Source organism: Megalobrama amblycephala, linkage group LG14 (genome assembly GCF_018812025.1).
Source record: "Megalobrama amblycephala isolate DHTTF-2021 linkage group LG14, ASM1881202v1, whole genome shotgun sequence".
Taxonomy (NCBI): Eukaryota; Metazoa; Chordata; class Actinopteri; order Cypriniformes; family Xenocyprididae; genus Megalobrama; species Megalobrama amblycephala.
In genome coordinates this window covers 31,432,883-31,453,510 of record NC_063057.1, presented here as the reverse complement: position 1 = coordinate 31,453,510, position 20,628 = coordinate 31,432,883, and the positions used below count along the sequence as shown (strand labels likewise).

The 20,628-nt window shown below is 37.4% G+C and overlaps 1 protein-coding gene and 1 long non-coding RNA gene across 4 annotated transcripts in view; both read left to right on the top strand.

Moving 5' to 3' along the window:
- Positions 1-20,628, top strand: part of LOC125245071 (guanylate-binding protein 1-like) — a 105,838-nt gene that overhangs the window by 18,885 nt on the left and 66,325 nt on the right. The gene's annotated exons all lie outside the window — the stretch shown is intronic.
- LOC125246209 lies at positions 1,898-3,747 on the top strand. 2 transcript variants are annotated; one of them, XR_007179769.1, is made up of 5 exons: positions 1,931-2,027; positions 2,129-2,192; positions 2,458-2,548; positions 2,869-2,943; positions 3,656-3,747. It is a non-coding gene; the product is annotated as an uncharacterized LOC125246209 (long non-coding RNA). The 2 variants fall into 2 exon arrangements; XR_007179770.1 differs by lacking the exon at positions 2,129-2,192 and having other exon boundaries at positions 1,898-2,027.

Genomic DNA, 20,628 nt, shown 5'->3' with positions numbered 1-20,628 from the left:
CCCGCAAAAAATCTCGCGTTTAAACTTCCCCTTAAGAAAGAGAGTGATTGGGGATAACAAATATAAAAGGTTGCATATATACAAGATTTGTTATTTGTCTATGATGCTGTCAACACCCTAAAAATGTCAGAGAAATACTGTTGGCTTATTAGCTATACTGCAAAATGAAATCTTTTTTAACATCCACGCAAGAACAGAATGACGCTGACTGACGACCGTTTCAGAACGTCTCTCCTCAAAAAATTTGATCACAAAGGTTGAATGTTCTCTGAAAGTGCACTTGCGCAGATCTCTAATGCAAAGAACATATCTTGCCAGGTTTCTCAGGACAGAGAACTGGGGAATGTGTGAACGCCAGCACTGCAGATAGTTTTGTTCACTTCAAGTTCAAGCACAGATGCGCGGATGTCAAATCATCTCGGGAGTGACCGGGTTATTTTAAGACCGCCCGCTCCCGCCTAATGCACACTATAGTTACCGACTGCAATCCGCCTTTCATTCAAAATTTAATCCCGCAGCAAGAAATCTTATCGGTTCCCGCGGGAATGCAGACCTCTACCCTCTACCTATTAACGTCTCCACCATGTTCGGCTCTTCTGATGGGTGAGGTACCGCTCTCTCAGTCGGTTGCACTGTTCGTTTAATCGCTTGCTATCTGGGTGTGTTATCTCCTATTTGGTTTGTTGTTTTTGGTGAAGTGGCATTCAGGGTCTGGCTAACGTGTTTTTTGCCTGTGATCGGCTCGCATTTGCTCAGTACTAACATGCCTCGGGCAAAAATTTTTCTTTTTTCTTCTCTTATCTGCCTCATTTTTTATCTCACTTTCATAATGGATATTTACCATCGTAGCTAAATGGCTTGAATTGCCACCCGTGTCTTGATTCTGTGACGTATGAATCCTGTCGGAGTTTAGGGATTCTCCGGTGCCCTCGATACATACACCGCTCAGGAGTACCTTTTGCTCTAAGCCTGATACCTTCTGTGCATCTGGACTAATCATAGATTGTCGTCCATGCCCAGACAGTTACCCGCTGGCAATACTACACATCGCTCTTCAATCTCACTGATGCCCAGCAACGTACCACTAACTTGAATTCCCTGCATCGTCATTTTGCGCTCCTGAACTGTCGATCAATATCAGACAAAGCCCCTTATTTCAATGAAATTATCACTGACAATAAGCTTGACATTTTTCTTCTCACTGAAACTTTGCAAGTTCTGTATCAATTTCTGCAGTTGAATCTTCTCCCAGCTAACAATGACCTGGCGGTCCGCCAGCGTTTTTTGGGCGGCACAAATTCAGCGGCTAGACACGGTCGGACCACCGTCGGCACACCATCGGCAAGCCGACCAATCTGAAAATGCCGTCGGTCTGCCAGCGTTTTTTGGGTGGCACGCCACCAGCGGTTTGCCACTGCTGGGCCACCGTTGGTACACCAGTGGCAAACTGATAGTCGGTCCAGTTTCTACTGAGCGCTTACAGGACATCTTTTTTGTTAAGTGTGTATTTATTTTATATTTATTGCAGTTACAAAAGAATCCGAAAGCACTGAATAAAAAAAATATTGAGACTAACCTAATATCTATATCAAAAGCTTGGTATAACTGCCTATGAGCACACTTTCAAACAAAATAACGTGGTTAAATGTTTGTAAAAACAACAATAAATAATTAAGTTATAAAAGTTTAAGTTATACAATTATTAAGTTATAAAAGTGCCACAATTGTTCCACTATCACGTGCTGGGGGTGGCATTTTGCTCCTATGAACGGGTTACAAAACTACAAAATGCGTTTTAAATTCATGATTTAATATTAATGAGATTTTTTTAATGTAATGTTTTAATTCTAGGTGTTTATTTATGTAAATGCTGCATTAACTGTGGCGTGTTTTAATGCGTGTGCGCGCTGAACATTCGAACCGCTTTCAAACACAGGAGCAGCGCAGAGTTGCCATGGAAACGGACAAACAACAACTGACAAGCAGCAAAAACAGCAGTCTCTCGCTGTTGTTTTCACTTCTTTCAGGTGAGTTTAGTCGCTAAAATCACACAAATAATACACACAACTGTTCTTGACACTTCTCTAACATGTAATTGACACAATTATGTTGAATATTTACTTTATAGAAACGATTTAGTGTCTTCGAAAAACTCCGTTAGCATCTCCGTTAGCATCCCGTTTTCAGAAGAGGTAACGTTAGGCTAACTATCGATTGATTTGTTTATGATAGTTTAGGCTTTTAATCACATCTTTAGGTGTAGATGAGAGGTTTTGATATAAAAATATATTTTTATAAAGGTTTTGCTGTCAATGGGTGATTAGAAGCTGGCTAATTTATAAATGTAAATGTAGCCTAGTTAATCGGTGACGTAACTTGAGTGAAGCACAAGTTTTCAAAAGCGTTTTGAGCTCTTATGGTAAACAAATATTGATAAACATTGTTCTGTGATTTCAGCAGCGACAAAATAGCCCCTCTACAACAGAGGGGAAGCTCCGAAGATTTCAACATTTCTGAAGGAAGCTGCTGACAGAAGAAGGAGACACAGGTGAGCTGAGGAAACTCACCAAATAACTCCATATACATTTCTTCCACAATATTTTTCACCTAAACCATGCATCTGTCATTTTCTTCTTTTTTATTTTCTCAAATTTACATTTTTTATTTAATTTTTTTAAAAAGGCTTTGACATCCAAATGTAAGTGACACTGTATGAGCAATATTTAATGAATAAGTAAACCTAAAAAAACATAAATTCTGTTATTTTATGTGTATTCTTCTTTTTCTTCTGTAGCTTCTTTTCTTTAAATAAACCTGGCATTGAATAATAATATTGTTGGGTCTGTGACTAATTGTTTGTGTTCCTAGATACTTCCCTGCTGATGCTCTGCACCATAGCAGAGTTGGAGCGGATAAAAAAGTTCCTGTCAGACCACATGACTAGTAAGTAAACCCTCTTAAACTAATGTTCAAAAGTGTGGGGTCGATAAGATTTTTAATGTTTTTAACAGAAGTATCTTCTGCTCACAAAGGCTGTATTCATTGGATCAACATACAGTGAAAACAGCAACATTCTGAAATATTATTCCAGTGTAAATCAGCTGTTTTCTATGTGAATATATAGTAAAGTGTAATTTATTCCTGTGATCAAAGCTGAATTTTCAGCATCATTACTCCAGTCTTCAGTGTCACATGATCCTTCAGAAATCATTCTAATATGATGATTTGCTGAAACATTTATGATTATTATCAATGTTGAAAACAGTTGTACTACTTTACTACTTTTTTTTCAGGATTCTTTGATGAATAGAAAGTTAAAAAAGAACAACATTTATTTGAAACAGAAATATTTACTCTCACTTTTGGTCAATTTAATGCATCCTTGCTGAATAAAAATGTGAATTAAAAAAAAAAAATCTTATTGACCCATTAGAGTACACTACAGTTTATAGGTTTGAGATCAATGAATCCTGTGGAAAAAATAATAATAATAAAAAGAATAAAAATTAGTTTAAACTTTTAAAACAGTTTCCACAACAATATTAATCAGCACAACTGTTTTCAGCACTGATAATAATCAGAAATGTTTCTCGAGTAGCAAAGTCCATTAAAGAAGGTAGTTCTAATCTTTCTCCTGTTGCTCTTTCTATCTCAGGATGCCCAGCAAGGTTACTAGAGGTTACGGCAGCTCCAGTTTGGATCCAACCTCACTTTTGAAGACTTCAGATGATGGAAACTATGGACTTGCAAAACTGCCAGATATTATCCTTATATATTGTAATTATTGGTCCCGTTTCACAGACAGGGCTTAGATTACGTCAGGATTAGGTCTTATTTAAATTAGGACATTTAATTAGTTTTTTTAAACATGCTTTAGAAAATAATAAAAAAACATTACTGTTGTGCATCTTGACACAAAACAATGACACTAACGTATTTTAAGATATGCTTTCAGTTGGGTTAGTTCACTCCAAAATTACATTTCTGTCATTAATTATTCACCCTCTTGTCGTTCCACACCCATAAGAACTTCAATCTTCAATCAGAACACATCCAGAAAGGAAGTTGAAAACATAGTTAAAATAGTCAACGTGACAACAGTGGTTCAAAAAGTATTCTCGTCACTTAACAATAAGATCGAACCACTGTAGTCACGTTGACTATTTTAACTATGTTTTCAACTACCTTTCTGGATGTCCAAAGGTGCAATGACGTTGTTGCCTATGTGTGGATCAAAAACCATTGGATTTCATCAACAATATCTTAATTTGTGTTCCGAAGATGAAGAAAGGTCTTACAGGTATGGAACGACAAGAGGGTGAGTAATTAATGACAGAAATGTAATTTTTGGGTGAACTAACCCTTTAAGCCTTGTCTGTGAAACTGGGCAAGTGTCTCAAAGGGAAGGTTTGCATGACAGTTTTGCTGACAAATAAACAGGGATATCTCTTTGGAAGCTTGTTTCCGTCACTAAATAAAAAAAGTAATTGTAGGGCTGCATGATTTATCACACAATACGGAAAAAATCATTGATTTTAAATGCGATTATCGCTTAAACGTGATTCTTCGTGCGATTATAAAATTGCAAAGGCTGCAATTCATTTTTTTTATGCATAGCTTGTCAATGAACAATGGCTCCAAATGGCCTTTGCCAGATTGTGTGCGATTTAATCGTGATTAATCGTGCAGCCCTAGGTAATTGCGACTTTCTATCATGCAATTCTGACTTTATATTGCGCAATTCTGACTTTATATCGCGCAATTCTGACTTTATATCGCGCAATTCTGACTTTATATCTCGCAATTCTGACTTTATAACTCACAATTGTGATATTTAAATCTCGCAATTCTGACAAAAAGTCAAAATTGTGAGATAAAATTTGCAATTACTTTAATTTTTTATTTCATGGCGGAAACAAGCTTCCATATATCTCAGTACATGTAACTCAGAGAAAGATTAAACATTCTTCATTTACATATGACCAACATTGTAACAATACAAAGTGTGTTCAAAATCTGCAAACTTGCCCTTTAAAAATGTTGAAGATCCTTTTGTCTGTTTAACTGAACACGACTTAAAACACATGATTTTAAATTGACTTTATCTTAGAGCTATTGTCATATGGACAATACTGGTACTTTTTTGCTTGAAGATGCACCTCAGTGAGTCTCAGTCTGGCTGATTAAAGGATATTTTGCTATTGTATAATCTTGAACACGCATTTTCTGTAAAGCTGCTTTGAAACTAATATATTTTGTAAAAAGCATTATGTGGTTTTACTATGGTAAAACTGTAGCAACTATGTTTTTTTTTTTTTTCAAACCATGGTTCTACTATTGTAATATTGCAGTAATACTAGAGTAAAATTCTGGTTATCATGACCAGTAACCATAGGTTTTGAAACCATGTGTTTTGTAGTCATGGTTTTTCCTCAACAATCATTGATAATCCATAGTTGTAGTAAAACCATGGTTCATTTTGTTGTTTTTACTGCCAATGCTGTAGTAAAACCAAGGTTAATTTAGAAATAAACCTGAATTTAATGCTCATAATTTACTTGACTAATATTCACGTTAGATAAAAACATCTGATAAAAGAATAAATGTATGTATTTATTTGATCTGTTCATTGAAAATGTATTTAAAAATAAATTTGCAACTGCTATTGAGAGTTGTGTACATTATTCATTATAGTGTGGAAGGACAGTGGGTAATATAAGGAACTTATTATAAACCGTGGACCGACCGCGGGCCGCCAGAAAACCTTTATTATAAACCAGCGGCTCGATAGCGGACCACCGTCGGAAAAGTGGCGGCTGCCGCCGGTGGACCGCTGGAATAACGATGAGCAAAACGCCAGTGAACCGCTGGTGGCATCCGCCGGTGGGCCGCCCACTTTGCCACCGGTGGGCCGCCAGTGGCCCGCTGGTCTGATGTTAGCTGGGCTCGCACCTGAAGGATATAAGTATCTGTCCAGACCTCGTCTGCATGGTAAAGGGGGTGGTCTCACTGTCATTTACCGGGACAATCTCCGACTCACGCAACTTCATTTTCATGACACCAATACATTTGAATATATGGTATTGAAGGCTGACTATCTTATAATTAACTTGCTATATCGTCCTCCTAAAGCCCTGTCCAACTTTTTTTCTGAACTCAGTGAACTGTTAACCCTTGCCTGTTCATTGTCATTTCCCATTCTCCTGCTTGGTGACTTCAATATTCATGTCGATACTGTTTGCTCTAACACTAATCAATTACTGTCTGTTTTTGAATGTTTTAATCTGACTCAGCATGTTCATTTTCCTACCCATACTCATGGTCATATCCTTAATCTGATCTTGATCTGTACATCAAGGGTTGATATCTGTTCCATCTCTTCTTTTGATACTGGTATCTCTGATCACAAACTCCTTGATTTTAGCTTAAGTCTGCCTGTGCATAAGAAATCCCTTAAAACTGTTATTTCATACCGCAATCTGAAAGCTATTGATCCTGCATCATTCTGTACCTCTATTGTCTCTTCGAACCTTTCAGATGCCTTTGATATTTCTTCTCCCTCCATAATATTATCTAACTAGCACTTCATAATTTCTGAAATCTTACAGCAGCATGCTCCTATTAAGCAGGGTCCCTGCGGATCCTTAAAAAGTCTTAAATACAAATGTATTTTTTTTAAGGCCTAAAAAAGTCTTAAATTGTATGGAATGTCTTGAATTTTCACAAGGGAGGTATTAAATTCCGTATGCGAATTTAGCGAGTGAAATGTCTCCGTCCGGTTTCGTGTATTTTTTAGACGCAATTTTATAACTAACCAGCGTACCTTGGGGTCTTAAATATTTTTCGTTGCATTACCCCAAAACTATAGTCTGACAGACACAATGACTGACTGATCATTGGACAGAAGATTTTTTTTTCTCACGGTAGTTATTGCGTTGCGTCATCAGAGAGAATTGAGGTAGCAGGTAAGCGCAAATGTAATGATTTATGGCTCGAGAAAGACGAATTCTCTTGGTGGTTGAGGCCGGTGCTGGTAAATATCTACGAGGCAAACTGCACCGTTTGTAGAAAATGTTTTAAACTGGGTACAATGGGCATTAAAGCGGTACGCACACGCCGAGCATCTGAATGCTTCTTTTGAGGTAATGTGACGGAATATATCCGGAATTCCGTTTTTTTAGGTCTAAAATCATGACCCATGTGAATCATGCAGATCAGTAAGATGATTTATATGTTTTATGTATGTTATGTTTTATGTTTTCTAATAGAGAATGAGGAGTTACGTCACGATGTTTTCACTCCGCGTTGCATTTCGAGAAGGCGCCGCCATATTAGCAGGATACACTATCCGTTGCTATGGTAACTTCTTCAGCGAACCCGAGATAAAGCGCATCAGAGAGAGAAAGCAGATTAATTTAATAAATAAATTTTGCAATACAGAGCAGCTTTATGGGAATAAATGGAGATGGAAAAAATGAAAGGAGCTCGGGAGACTAAATAACGCCGCCAAAGGAGCGTCATTTAGAGAAAATGCTTGACATTAACAGCATCGACCCGTGCGATCTGCGAAAGACCCAGAAGCACCACCACCTGTTACACACCCTGATATCGTCAATTAGCTGTTATCAGTGCTTACGCAATGCAAGAGTTCAGACCCTTTAAAACATGCAACGTCAACTGGCGGCCCGCGGGCCAAATGCGGCCCGCCAGAGATTTCCATCCGGCCCCCAGAATAATACTGAATTCAGGAATAGCCTTGTAAGAGGAAAAAGTTTAGGGCTGGTCCGAATACCATTTTTTGAGCTTGAAGCTTCGGTAGTAATGAACATTGACCATTCGAAGCTTCGGAGAGAGGGGCTGAACATATTTTTCTCTCTAATAAAGGCAGGAATCTTTGTCTGTATGTCCGTTTGCATTTGTATTATTTCAAGAACAGTTCATCCAATCGACTTCACAAGGGAGTGCTGTGTTGCATTTGGTGCAATATAGATGGACACGCGAGACGCGACACATTCAGAATTAATAAACTTTTAGTAAACTACAGTCAGAACAGCGCGAGCGGGAAGCGGCGCACCTCACGCGGACAAGGCTTATGAGAACGGACACTGCACTAGTGATATAAAACGCACACACACAGGTCTGTTATAGTGCAACGGTTTTCGGATCATCAGTACACAACCGAGAACCGCTTCTTTCAGACGTGTCCGATTTGAGAACCGGTGAGCTGATGATACTGCGCATGCGTTTAACTTTTCAAGAGAACGAAAAGCACGTTAGTCAAGTTTTGTTGAACATCGGACAGTGTGATAATATAAAACATACTGGAAATATGTTTATGACTTAATTCAAAATACAAATGTTTTTTGTGCTTTTCCAAATACACCATAGCAGATTGATAGCATATAATACTGTACATAATACTGTACATAATAAACTACATGCCAACATGAACATAATATTTTGTACACAGATCAAACTAATGTTCAGAAATAGTTCTACAAATTATTTTTTCTATATTAATGTTATTTAAAAAGCAATATAGTGGAAGTTGTGCAGTTGTGCTTTCAAGTTATTTTTTTTTTAAAGATTGGAAACATTTATTTATTTCATAAATAATCCAGTTTATTTACTGGATATTTAGTTTATTTAATTTCTAAACAAGGTGATATAAATATAACTACAGCAAGAGCAAACAAGCGACTCCTTTTGAATCGCTCTCGCGGTTCTCGAATCTCAATCTCGTTCTCGAGTAGAATCGGTTGCAACGGTTTTCGGATCACCAGTACACAACCGAGAATCGCTTCTTTCGGACGTGTTCGATTTGAGAACCGGTGAGCTGATGATACTGCGCATGCGTGATTCAGCGTGTGATCTAAAGCTACAGAACAGTAACATCACAGCACCGGTTAACTTGGACAACTGATGCTATGAGAGGACTCGAATGAGGGGCCAATCTGGCGAAACGTAAGTTTATTTAATTACAAATAAATCGTAATGTAAGAGGATCATGGTTTCTGCTCTGATGAAGACTAATTTATTTACTTTATAACTGTAAAACTTTGTTTGCACATCACTGCCTGTATATGTCATGTGTTTGGATGCTTTAGATGCAAAACTAAATTGTAAGAAACGCTTCAGATTATAATGTTTTAGTTGACTGATGTTATGATTACTGACTTTATATATTTGAATGTGTTAAGTTTTTTCATCCCGGGCCGCGATAGACGACGTCATCGCGGATGACGTCATTACGTCGGAGCGTAAAAGAACCGGTGAACTGGCTTTTTCAACCGGTTTATTGAACCGAACTGTCCGAAAGAACCGGTTCATGGAAAAGAACCGAACTTCCCATCACTAGTCTGTTAAATTAAGCAATACTTTTAAGGTAGTCTAATATTTTTCTGACTAACAAATTGGCACAGTAAGGGTAGATTTAAATAAAGAAAAAACGAAATTTAAATAAAGAAAAAACGAAATTTAAATAAAGAAAAAACGAAATTTAATTAAAGAAAAACGAAATTTAAATAAAGAAAAACGAAATTAAGTTAAATTAAAAACGAGATTAATTTAGATTGATAATAACGGGTAAAAATGCTAATACATTTTTTTTCTATTATTCTATTTTCCACAATGTCAAAGCAACAAAACACAAGCTCAGACATGCACTTCGGTCCATACAAACTCCGCTGTTCTGCGCTCTAGCCAGAGAACACTCCCGTTGCTGGAACATGCATCGGTTCTATTTCTAGCATGCACGCGTTTTACGCGTGTCTCAGTGTGCAAACTCCAACCTGTTAAATATGGGAGCCGAAATAAAAATGGACACTCCACGCAGCTAAGACGCTCACGCAGCCAGTGTGTCGCCGGCCTTATTCAAGGGGGAATGAGAACCGTTTCGCGGGGGATCCCAGGTGTGCAAAAAAAAAAAAAAAAAACACAAATATTCGAATGTCAAATTTTCAAATCGAATACCAACCCACCGACCTGCATGTGACAGTGATGGACAGCTTGACAGCCTCACAAATATGAAGCCTAAAATATCGCTATCGCCCCCTGGTGGCTTGCTGCAGTACAGGTAATATGTAAAAAATAACATAAATTTGGAATTAGAATTAGTATATCAAATAACATATTAGGATACAATTCGAATTTTATTTTATATTACGAGTATCTGGCCCTTACAGTGTCTGCAGAGAAAGAATTCTGGCTCTTGGACAAATATAGTTGATGACCCCTGCTGTAAAACATTAGAAGCATATGAACCAGTGGTGTACTCGGGGCGATACGCACGCATATGCCGTATGTCTACTTTTTGCTCAGGGCTGTTTGCGTATTACGACTTCTAAAGATCAGTATTTGCGTATACCCACTTGTTTTTTGCTTCGAAAGTCAATAAAATATTGTCCTGTTAACTTCCCCTTTAACTGTGCGTCCAATGCTGTTTTGTAAACTCACGATTCTTTGTTGTAATTCGTGCATGAGCACTTCTGTCATTCTACCTTTTCTCGCTCATCGTCTGCTAAAAACAGGCTTCACAGTGCGTGTTCGCGCTGCATTGAGAGATCTCCGATCAAAGCCGCTTGGTGTTTTGAGCGGTGCATTGAGCGCATTTCTCTCACTGCAGCGGTCACGGTGTGAGAAATATGGTGGTGAGTAAATAAGACTATTAATTATATAGCCTACATATAGAACTTTACCGTAAAAAATACAGTTGCAACGTAAAAAAAAATCTGTTAAATTTACGGTAAAATAACGTATTTCATTCAAATGCAATAAACATTAATTTAACAACATTAGATGAAACATAAAACCCTAATGTACATAACTGATTAGAAAAAAATGAGAAAAACTAAGAAGAAAGAGTTATTTCAACGAAAATATATCAAATGTGAAGTGTCACGCAGGGAATTGTGGGAATGTCAATTTACGGTTTTTCATTGTAAATTTTACAATGAATTGTTATTTTTCACTTCCAAAAACTGTGAATTTAACGGTATTTTACCGTAAAATTACATTAAATGTACCGTTAGATCTATTACAGTTATTCACCGTATATAGTACAGGAACTTTCTGTAAACCAATTGACAGTTTTTCACCGCAGCATTTTTACAGTCTTTTACTGTTAAAATCACGGTCATTTTCCACGAGCCATCTCGACATTGATGATAAAATGTGCGATCCATTTGAATTCTATTGAGAGTTAAACACTTTAAACGCTATAGAGAAAGTCAAACATGAGACTGCTGAACAAAATTAACAAAAGACTGAAAAGAGGACAAACATCATCTTGCGCCAACATTTATTAGGGAGCTTTTTAAACTATTCATGACCACCCTTACTAGAATTTATATAGTTTTATTGTAGTAATTATGGTAAATTTGGCTAACTTGTAGAATTTATAATCTATTAAGGGAATATATTCACTAAATTTATATTACACCTGTGACATGTTTTATTGTTTCTATAGGCTATGTAGGTTGCTTTTTTTCATAACAAATGGAAAATGATGTAGTTTGACTTCTTATGACACAATGAAGTATAAAATTCTGTCAAACTGATAAGCTTATGCTATAGTCTGGGTAATAGTAGCCTACCTACACCACTTATTTTTTTTAGAACTACACCACTGAACAATTCTGCTGCGGCTGAATTACAAACCTGTAAACTGCGAGAGCTCAGTCATATGCTTGCTAAGGAAGGTTGCACTACACTTTTATTTCAGTTCTAATGCTTATTATTGTAATAATAATAATAGACTGGTTAGTGATGTCAAGCAGTTTCTCTAAATAATGCTGCTTGCTAATAACTTAAACTTAAAATGTTGCTTTTAATCGCTTAAACTTTAGGGTCTGAACTCTTGCACTGTACTGTACTGACACCATAAAGCGCATATAAGCACAGAAAACTAGATGAGACCAGAATATGAATGCAACACATTTACATGCGTTTTACTCCCATAAAGAAAAAGACGGTGCCATTAAAAGACCAAACTTAGTAAACACTATACTAATAATTAAAGCATAATACAAAGAAAAATTGGTTTGTGTCGAATTTGATCTTCTTTTTTTATATATCAGTAGGCTACATTAAGCAACGTTTCTCAACAGTTTTCTATGTGATGAAAACGCTCGTGAATTTAAACATGTTGCGTTCACATTGTGGACTAACTGCTTTATTAGTATGATGTTCACTGAGTTTGGTCTGTTAAAATATCACTGTCTTCTTTCTTCTGGGAGGAAAAGGCTTAACGTGTTATTAAACGCGTTGAGATCATTCAGGACTAATTTTTTTAGGTCTACATAGTATACTTTATTAATATGATGTATAGTGAGTTTGCTCTGTTAATATCACTGTCTTAGTATATTAAGCCATGTTAAGTGTTTAAGAATGTCCCTTGGCGATTATTTGGTCTCTCGATATGGCTTGGGTGCAGGGTCAAACTTTCCTGCTTTTTTTATCTCTAGCTGATCACATGCCTGATATATTGTGTGTGTGTGTGTTTCCATCGCAGGTTTGGTCTTAAATTTCATGTAAGGTGGTATTAAAAAGGTCTTAAAAAGTCATATATTTAACTTGTTCATATCTGCAGATACCCTGTTAAGACCAGAAGTGTCCCTTCTTCCCACTCTTCTCCTTGATGTACCCCTGAGCTCCATATTCTTAAGGCTACTGGTAGATGACTTGAGCGTCTCTACAGAAAAACCGGTCTTACTGTACATTATTTATCATTTCTTGATCATCTCAAAATATACAAATCTGCTCTCATCTCGGCTCACTCTAGTTTTATCTCTGCCACAATTAATAAATCAAGTAACAGGCCAAAAGCATTATTCAATACAATAAATAAGCTCACTAAACCTCCACCTCAAGACTCCATAGCTTCTAATGAGCTTTGCTGTTCTTTTCTGGATTATTTGCTTAAAAAGACCGATGCCATCCACCAATACTTCTCTACTGATACAAAGCTCAACTATCCACCAAATCTATCCAGTCAAACTCTGTCTTGTTTTTCTTTGACAACCCCATCTTCTGTCTCTAATTTAATCTTGAAATCCAACACTTCTTCCGGTCAACTTGATCCTGTTCCAACTTCTCTCCTGAAACTATGCCATTCTTCCATCTCTGCACCTATCTCTCACTTCATCAATACATCTCTTACCTCTGCTTAATTTCCTCTGCCACTCAAAACTGCTGCAGTTACCCCTGTTCTCAAGAAACCCAACCTCGACCCCTCAGTTCTATCTAATTACCGTCCTATTTCTAATTTACCATTCATAGCTAAATTACTGGAAAGCACTGTTGCCTCCCAACTCCAGTCTTTTCTAGTTGAAAATCTCTTCGATTGCTTTCAATCGGGTTTTTGCCCCCTCCATAGTACTGAAACTACACTTGTAAAGGTTGTGAATGATCTACTGCTTTCTGCTGATTCTGGTTCTCTGTCTATACTTCTGCTACTCGACCTCAGCTCTGCCTTCGATACGGTCTCCCATGAATTACTTGTTTCTCGTCTCTCTGATTTGGGTATTTCTGGTTCTGCTCTTTCTTGATTTTCTTCCTATCTCTCTGACAGACAATTTTACATCTCAGTTAAGGACTTTCGATCACCTACTGTCCCCCTGAAGCGAGGTGTTCCCCAGGGATCTGTTCTCGGGCCTTTATTATTCATAATTTACATCATACCACTTGGTCAGATTCTACAACGTCATGGTCTCAACTAGGGCTGGGCGATATATTGCATGCGATTGTCACGCGCATTTCGTCAGTAAAGCCGGTTCCCTGATTACCGCTAAATCACCATCACCTGCTTGACAAGCCACGCAATATTGCGTTCATTATCGAAGGCGATTCATCTGCGATATGAACGCGATATTGCGTGGCTTGTCAGTGATGTATGGCTCTGTCTATTAAATGCCGCTCCATTTGAAAGCAGGTGATGGTGATTTAGCGGTAATCAGGGAACCGGCTTTACTGACGAAATGCGCGTGACAATCGCATGCGATATATCGCCCAGCCCCAGTCTCAACTATCATTTTTACGCTGATGACATTCAATTATACTCAATCTGCACACCTACTCTACCTCCCCAAACAGACAAAATCTCTGATTGTGTAAAAGACATAAAAGATTGGCTTAATTCAGATTTTCTGAAACTCAACATGGACAAAACTGAGATTTTTTCATTGGAACTCCCACACTTACCAGCAATATTTCTACCAATCTCACCTGTGAAATTGCTGGTTCTCACATCAAAACATCCAATACTGTTAAACATTTAGGTGTAATCATTGACTCCACCCTCTCTTTTCAGTCTCATATTACCTCTATTACCAAATCTGCATTCTTTCACCTACGTCGCTGTAGCAAAGTTCGGAAGGAAGAGGACAGGGTCGGCTTGACTACTGACTGCTTTTTATTCAGGTTTCTTTCACAAACAAAAGGGTGTGCAGACAGGCACAAAACGGTCACAAAAATAAATCACAATTCTTCTCCAGTAGTGTTTCAATATCCAAGCGTGGGTAGCAGTCAGTAGTCCTTCTCTCTCTCAGCCACTCCTGTTTCTCCTGGCGTTATATACTCTCTCCACACCAATTACTGAAACAAGAGACAGGTGTTTGTCATTTGCATTTAACCCACTCACTCAACTCCTGACTCTCTCTCCCGCTGCAGACTTCGCAGAACCACGCCCCCCTCGCCACTATCTCACTAAAACTCTGGAATTCTCTCCCCTGCTCACTCTGTTGTGTTAATAATACCTCTGAATTTAAATCATTACTCAAAACTCACCTGTTTTCTGAATGTTATACCTCTTGATTTGATTCATTGATTGCTCTGCATTATTACTAATATTTCTCTGAATGTTATGTCTCTTATGTCCTGTTTTGTATTTTTGTACTTGACTCTATTTTCTGTATACTTCCATGTCCATTATTGTTTCTCATCATTGTCTTCTCGTATTATTTCTTCCTTGTTAATTGTACACTGTAAAGCATCCTTGAGCTCTGGAAAGGCACTATATAAATAAAACTTATTATTATTATTATTATTATTATTCACTCACTTAGGCTACTTTACTTTCCGATGCAATCTCCAGTCTTTGATCAAATTATTTTTTAAAAAGAAAAAATACTTCCAGAGTTGAAAAATAACTGGGTTGATCGTGTTAAACAAGTCACATCATCCAGGTTTAAAGTTAAGCGTGCAATATTGGAAATAAAAAAATTGCACACAAGGTTTTATTTAAGTCTAAATAAACTGTTCTAAAGAAAGATGTTTATTGTAAAGTTCAAATAAGTTTATTCTTGTCAAAACTGCGTCTGTCCATTATTTTCTGACAGCCATGCAGAGAGACTGGGCGGAGATTTAAAGGGGTGGTTCAATGCGATTTCAATTTTTTAACTTTAGTTAGTGTGTAATGTTGCTGCTTGAGAATAAACAGTATCTGCAAAGTTACAGTGCTGAAAGTTCAATGCAAACAGAGATATTTTCTTTTAACCCTCAGGGGTCTGAGGATTTTTGACATGCCCTGACATTTGTGCTTTTTTCAGTTGTTCATAAACATATAAATGACAAAAGTGTCATTACACTGTATTCAGCACAAACTAGGCTACAATAATATGTGAGGAACATGTATGTACATGTTTGTGTTTTTGAAGGAATAACGTTTATGCGTGGTTAATGAAAAAAAAAAAAACTTAAGTCACTGAAATAAGGCCAAAAAAGTATATTAAATCTGTGTTCACAGGACTTCCGGGTATTGGAGGTTGTAGACTAGAGTTTTTGCTTCAAAATTATGTTATTACAATTTAAAATAGTGGTATTATATACTTTAAAGGTGCCCTCGAATGACAAATTGAATTTATCTTGGCATAGTTGAATAACAAGAGTTCAGTACATGGAAAAGACATACATTGAGTTTCAAACCCCATTGCTTCCTCTTTATTATGTAAATCTCATTTGTTTAAAAGACTTCCGGAAAACACGCGGATCTCAACATAACACCGACTGTTACGTAACAGTCGGGGTGTACGCCCCCAATATTTGCATATGCCAGCCCATGTTCGAGCATTAGAAAGGCAGTATTACAGTATTTCACAATTGCTAAAACACATTTCTTGAAACCATCACTCATTTTCTCAAAACATTAAACACAAATCCAATCTTCAAACTAATTTCACAAAACCTCTGACTCTTATGGCAAAATCAAACAAAGCTTTCAGATCATACACACATTTAAACAATATATAAACACTACAGATCATTCATTAGACACTACATTAAAACATGGAAAACACAACATCCAGAACATGAGGTTACAGAAAAAAAGTATATTGTAACACAGTAAATACATTTTGCCATTACATAAAATGTATAGAAATCATAGAATGTATAGAAAGTAATGTGAATTTAAAGTATACTGTATGTACTGCAAGTACAGTATTATATTCAATATTATATACTATTGAATGTCTGTATATACAGTACTTACATACTGCAAACATACAGCAGTCTAAATGCAAATGACTAAAAGGTCAAAGAAAACTCTAAATGAAAAGCACGATACAGTACACACACACACAAAAAACAAAGTTCAGAGTCAGTGAGAGATTCATTCTGCTTCAGCATCACGTCTTCATGTTGGGTCCGGCCTAAATCAAATCAAGTCACCTTTATTTCAATTGCAATTTATACTACACAGATACTAGTCTAGTCTAGTATAGTATAGTATAGTCAAAGCAGCTTTACAGTGATAACAGGTACATGATGATCAGTAATGCAAAGAGGGTTCATTTTGGCTGTACAGCTCTAAAAGAAAATAGTGTCATTGTTCAGCTGAAGTCAGTTCAGTGTTGATTCACTTACATTGTAAAGACCATCAATTATTATGTAAATGACTGTAATTATTTTCCTCTATAAAGCAGTTCTGCAGAAAACAGTGATGTCATCATCTAGGCTAGCTTAGTTCAGTTCTCATCCTATAATGTCAGTACTGTCAGATCAATAATATTGGTGAATATTATTGAATATTGTTGAGGACATTTTCCACATCACAGGCATGTCTCTTGCCAGGCAAAGGGAAAAACCTGTGCCGGATCCAGCCTTGACAGCCTTGTCTCCACACCCCTTGCTCTTTCTCCTCATCATCCTCTTACACATACTCTTCCTCCTCTACTTTTCAGATTATTTCCATCTATTGTTGGTATCATCATTCAGCACCTGTGTCACCTGTGCACTCTGAACTGACCTATATTTTATACAGTTGATTTGATCACATCATTAGAAATAAGAGTGAATAATTTTGAGTCATTGTGTTTAAAGGATGACAACTGTGTTGTAGTTGTGTTTAACTTTTGCCACATGTATTTACCATTTTGCAACACAGTGCAAAATGTGTTTTAGTGAGTAAGAATGTGTTTAGAGTTTTGCAAAAAGAGTGGATGAGATTTGCAAACAGTGTCTTAACTACCTGAACTTGTTTAAGGTTTTGCCTACAAAGTGACTGATTCGACAAATGGGTTTAGGCCACTGAGCATTGGGTTCAGAGAATGGGGTTTAGAGTTTTAGCAATTGTGAAATACTGTAACGTCTGGATCTGTGCACAGACAAGGTAAGCAAGCAAGAACAACAGCGAAAAATGGCAGATGGAGCAATAATAACTGACATGATCCATGATATCTATATGATGTCTTTCTAAATGTTTCGTTAGCATGTTGCTAATGTACTGTTAAATGTGGTTAAAGTTACCATCGTTTATTACTGTATTCACGGAGATTCATTTTTAAACACTTGCAGTCTGTATAATTCATAAACACAACTTCATTCTTTATAAATCTCTCCAACAGTGTAGCATTAGCCGTTAGCCACGGAGCATAGCCTCAAACTCATTCAGAATCAAACGTAAACATCAAAATAAATACTTTACTCACATAATTCGAAGCATGCATACAGCATGCATGACGAACATCTTGTAAAGATCCATTTGAGGGTTATATTAGCTGTGTGAACTTTGTAAATGCGCTGTAATATAGTCGAGAGCTCGTGTGGCAGGGAGCACGCGATTTAAAGGGGCGGCGGCTGAAAAAATCAGTGTATAGGTAATGATGCCCCAAAATAGGCAGTTAAAAAAATTAATTTAAAAATCTATGGGGTATTTTGAGCTGAAACTTCACAGACACATTCAGGAGACACCTTAGACTTATATTACATCTTGTGAAAAAGCATTCTTGGGCACCTTTAAAATATAATGTATTTCTGTGATGCAAAGTGTCTGAACAATTATGTTACCTCTGTGGTATTTCATATAGGCTTTTAGCTTAAAAGCATGCACATTTGGAGAAATATTGATGAATTCTCATATGTTTATGTCAATTTTCTATACTGAGGAGTAATATTTATTCAATATTTATTGTCATCACTGTGAACGCTGGATACTGTGTTTTCAATTCATACTTGCAGCCGGAGGGCGCTCTGTGCGCCTTTAAGCCACAAATTAATCCAAAGAAGAACAACAATGTGACTCTTCAGGAACTGAACTAACAGAGGCCAGATATCGCTTAGTGATGGGCATTCCGGCTCTTTTTCGTGAGCCGGCTCGTTTGACTCAGCTCACTGAAAAGAGCCGGCTCTTTTGGCTCACAAATGGAGCAATAATAAATGTTTTAATTATGACTTTGACTATGATAGGTGTGAAAACAGTTCTAATTAAATTATTAAATGAAATCATACTCACAATGTCTCACAATTTCTTTAAAAATGCATTGATTTGTTATTAAAAAAATACTACTAAACATTTAAATTTAAATTACAACTTTTTAATGTGTAGAAACAACATTCAAAACAAATACAATCTGAACAACATAATAGAACCCATATTAAATATTAAAGAAAAATAAATAACTGAAAGGATTAAACTGGTCCCTCTTTTTCTCTTTTTTATTGCCATATGAACTCTCACCAGTTATATTATGCATAACTAGCATGAACACACACACACAATGCTGGCCATATTTTTATTTTATGAGAGATTTGCATTCAGAAATGCAAGCTCCCTCACTTTCGACGGGCTGATGCGGTTTCTTCTCTCAGTAATAATTGGTCCTGTTTTCGAGAAAACCCTTTCAGAGGGAACGGATGTGGCCACTATGCAGAGTCTCCCTGTCATGACTTTAGTAAGCTGTGGGTAGATAGAGGCCTTGTTCTTCCACCAGCTCAGAGGATCTGCAGATCTTTGCAGGAGGGGCTCCTCCAAATAGGATCGGACCTCCATTATGGCATCTGCTGAGGGATTCCTTCTCGCTGCATCCTCAGTTGCTCTCTCTCATCAAACAGCATCCAAACAGAAGAAGTTTGTGGCAATACTGCTGGTGCTTCTGCTCCTTCTGCTTCCTGTTGCCCTGGTGTCTGAGCCAGCTGACTGCTGGGACTGTCCCTCCCTGCTACTGACGTGATTCTCTGAAGAGCCTCATCAAGCGCTCTGGCATCACTGAAGGCTAACTTCTTAAACCTGGGGTCAAGTGCAGCCGTTTCTGATAGCACGTGATTATATTCCATTCTATGGAACTTTCTGTCCATCGATGAACATAGGGTGTCCATCAACTCAATCACCTGTCTTGTGGTTACATTTGCTTCTCTCTGGTGGTTGGCTGTGATTCGCTGCAGACCCTTACATAGGAGTATCATTTTTGATGCTGTCACATAGCTAAAAAGAGAGAACAGATTATATATATATATATATATATATATATATATATAAAATACAGGATAAAATGTAGAAATAACTGCTTACTGTACCTCTCTCCACTGATCTCCACAGTAACCTGCTCAAAGGGCTCCAGGACTCTGCACACGTCCTCCACCACCTCCCATTCCTCTTGGGTCAGAGGATCAACAGGTGCATTGACAATGGCCAGGGTAGAGATGATAGCATCCTTTGACTCAAGAAACCGTTTCAACATATAAAATGTCGAATTCCACCTTGTAGGGCAGTCTTGTTTAGGCCTTAGCTCAGGCATTTCCATCTGGCGTTGTGTAGACTTTAGTTTTTCAGCACCCACTGTGCTCCTGTGGAAGTATTCCACAGCTGCTTTCACTTTGTCCACAGTGGGCTTCATCACCTTCAGAGCATCTCTTACAATCAGGTTGATTGTGTGGGCAAGACATGGATGATGGGTCCACTTTAAAATTTTCACAGTTTTGGTTATGTTAGCTGCATTGTCAGTAACACAACAGACCACTTTTCCATCTACATCCCATTCTTTTGCCACTCTCAACAGTTCCTCTGCCAAGTTCTCTGAGGTGTGTCTGTCGCTGAACTCAAAGCAATCTAGAAGACAGCTAGACATTGAAAAATCTTCAATGAAGTGACATGTAACTGACATGTAATTAGTGGTCATTCTTGATGTCCAGCAGTCAGTGGTAAGGCAAACTGCAGTAGCTTTTTTGACTCTTTCCTGCACTGAAGCCCATGTGCTCTCATACAGTTGTGGAATAAGTGATTTTGAAATTACTTTCCTGCTTGGAATTGTGTACATTGGATTTAGACTCCTGCTATAATTTCTAAAACCTCTGTCCTCTACGATTGAAAATGGCTGGAAATCAGTGGCAAACATTTTAGCCAATGCAATATCAATT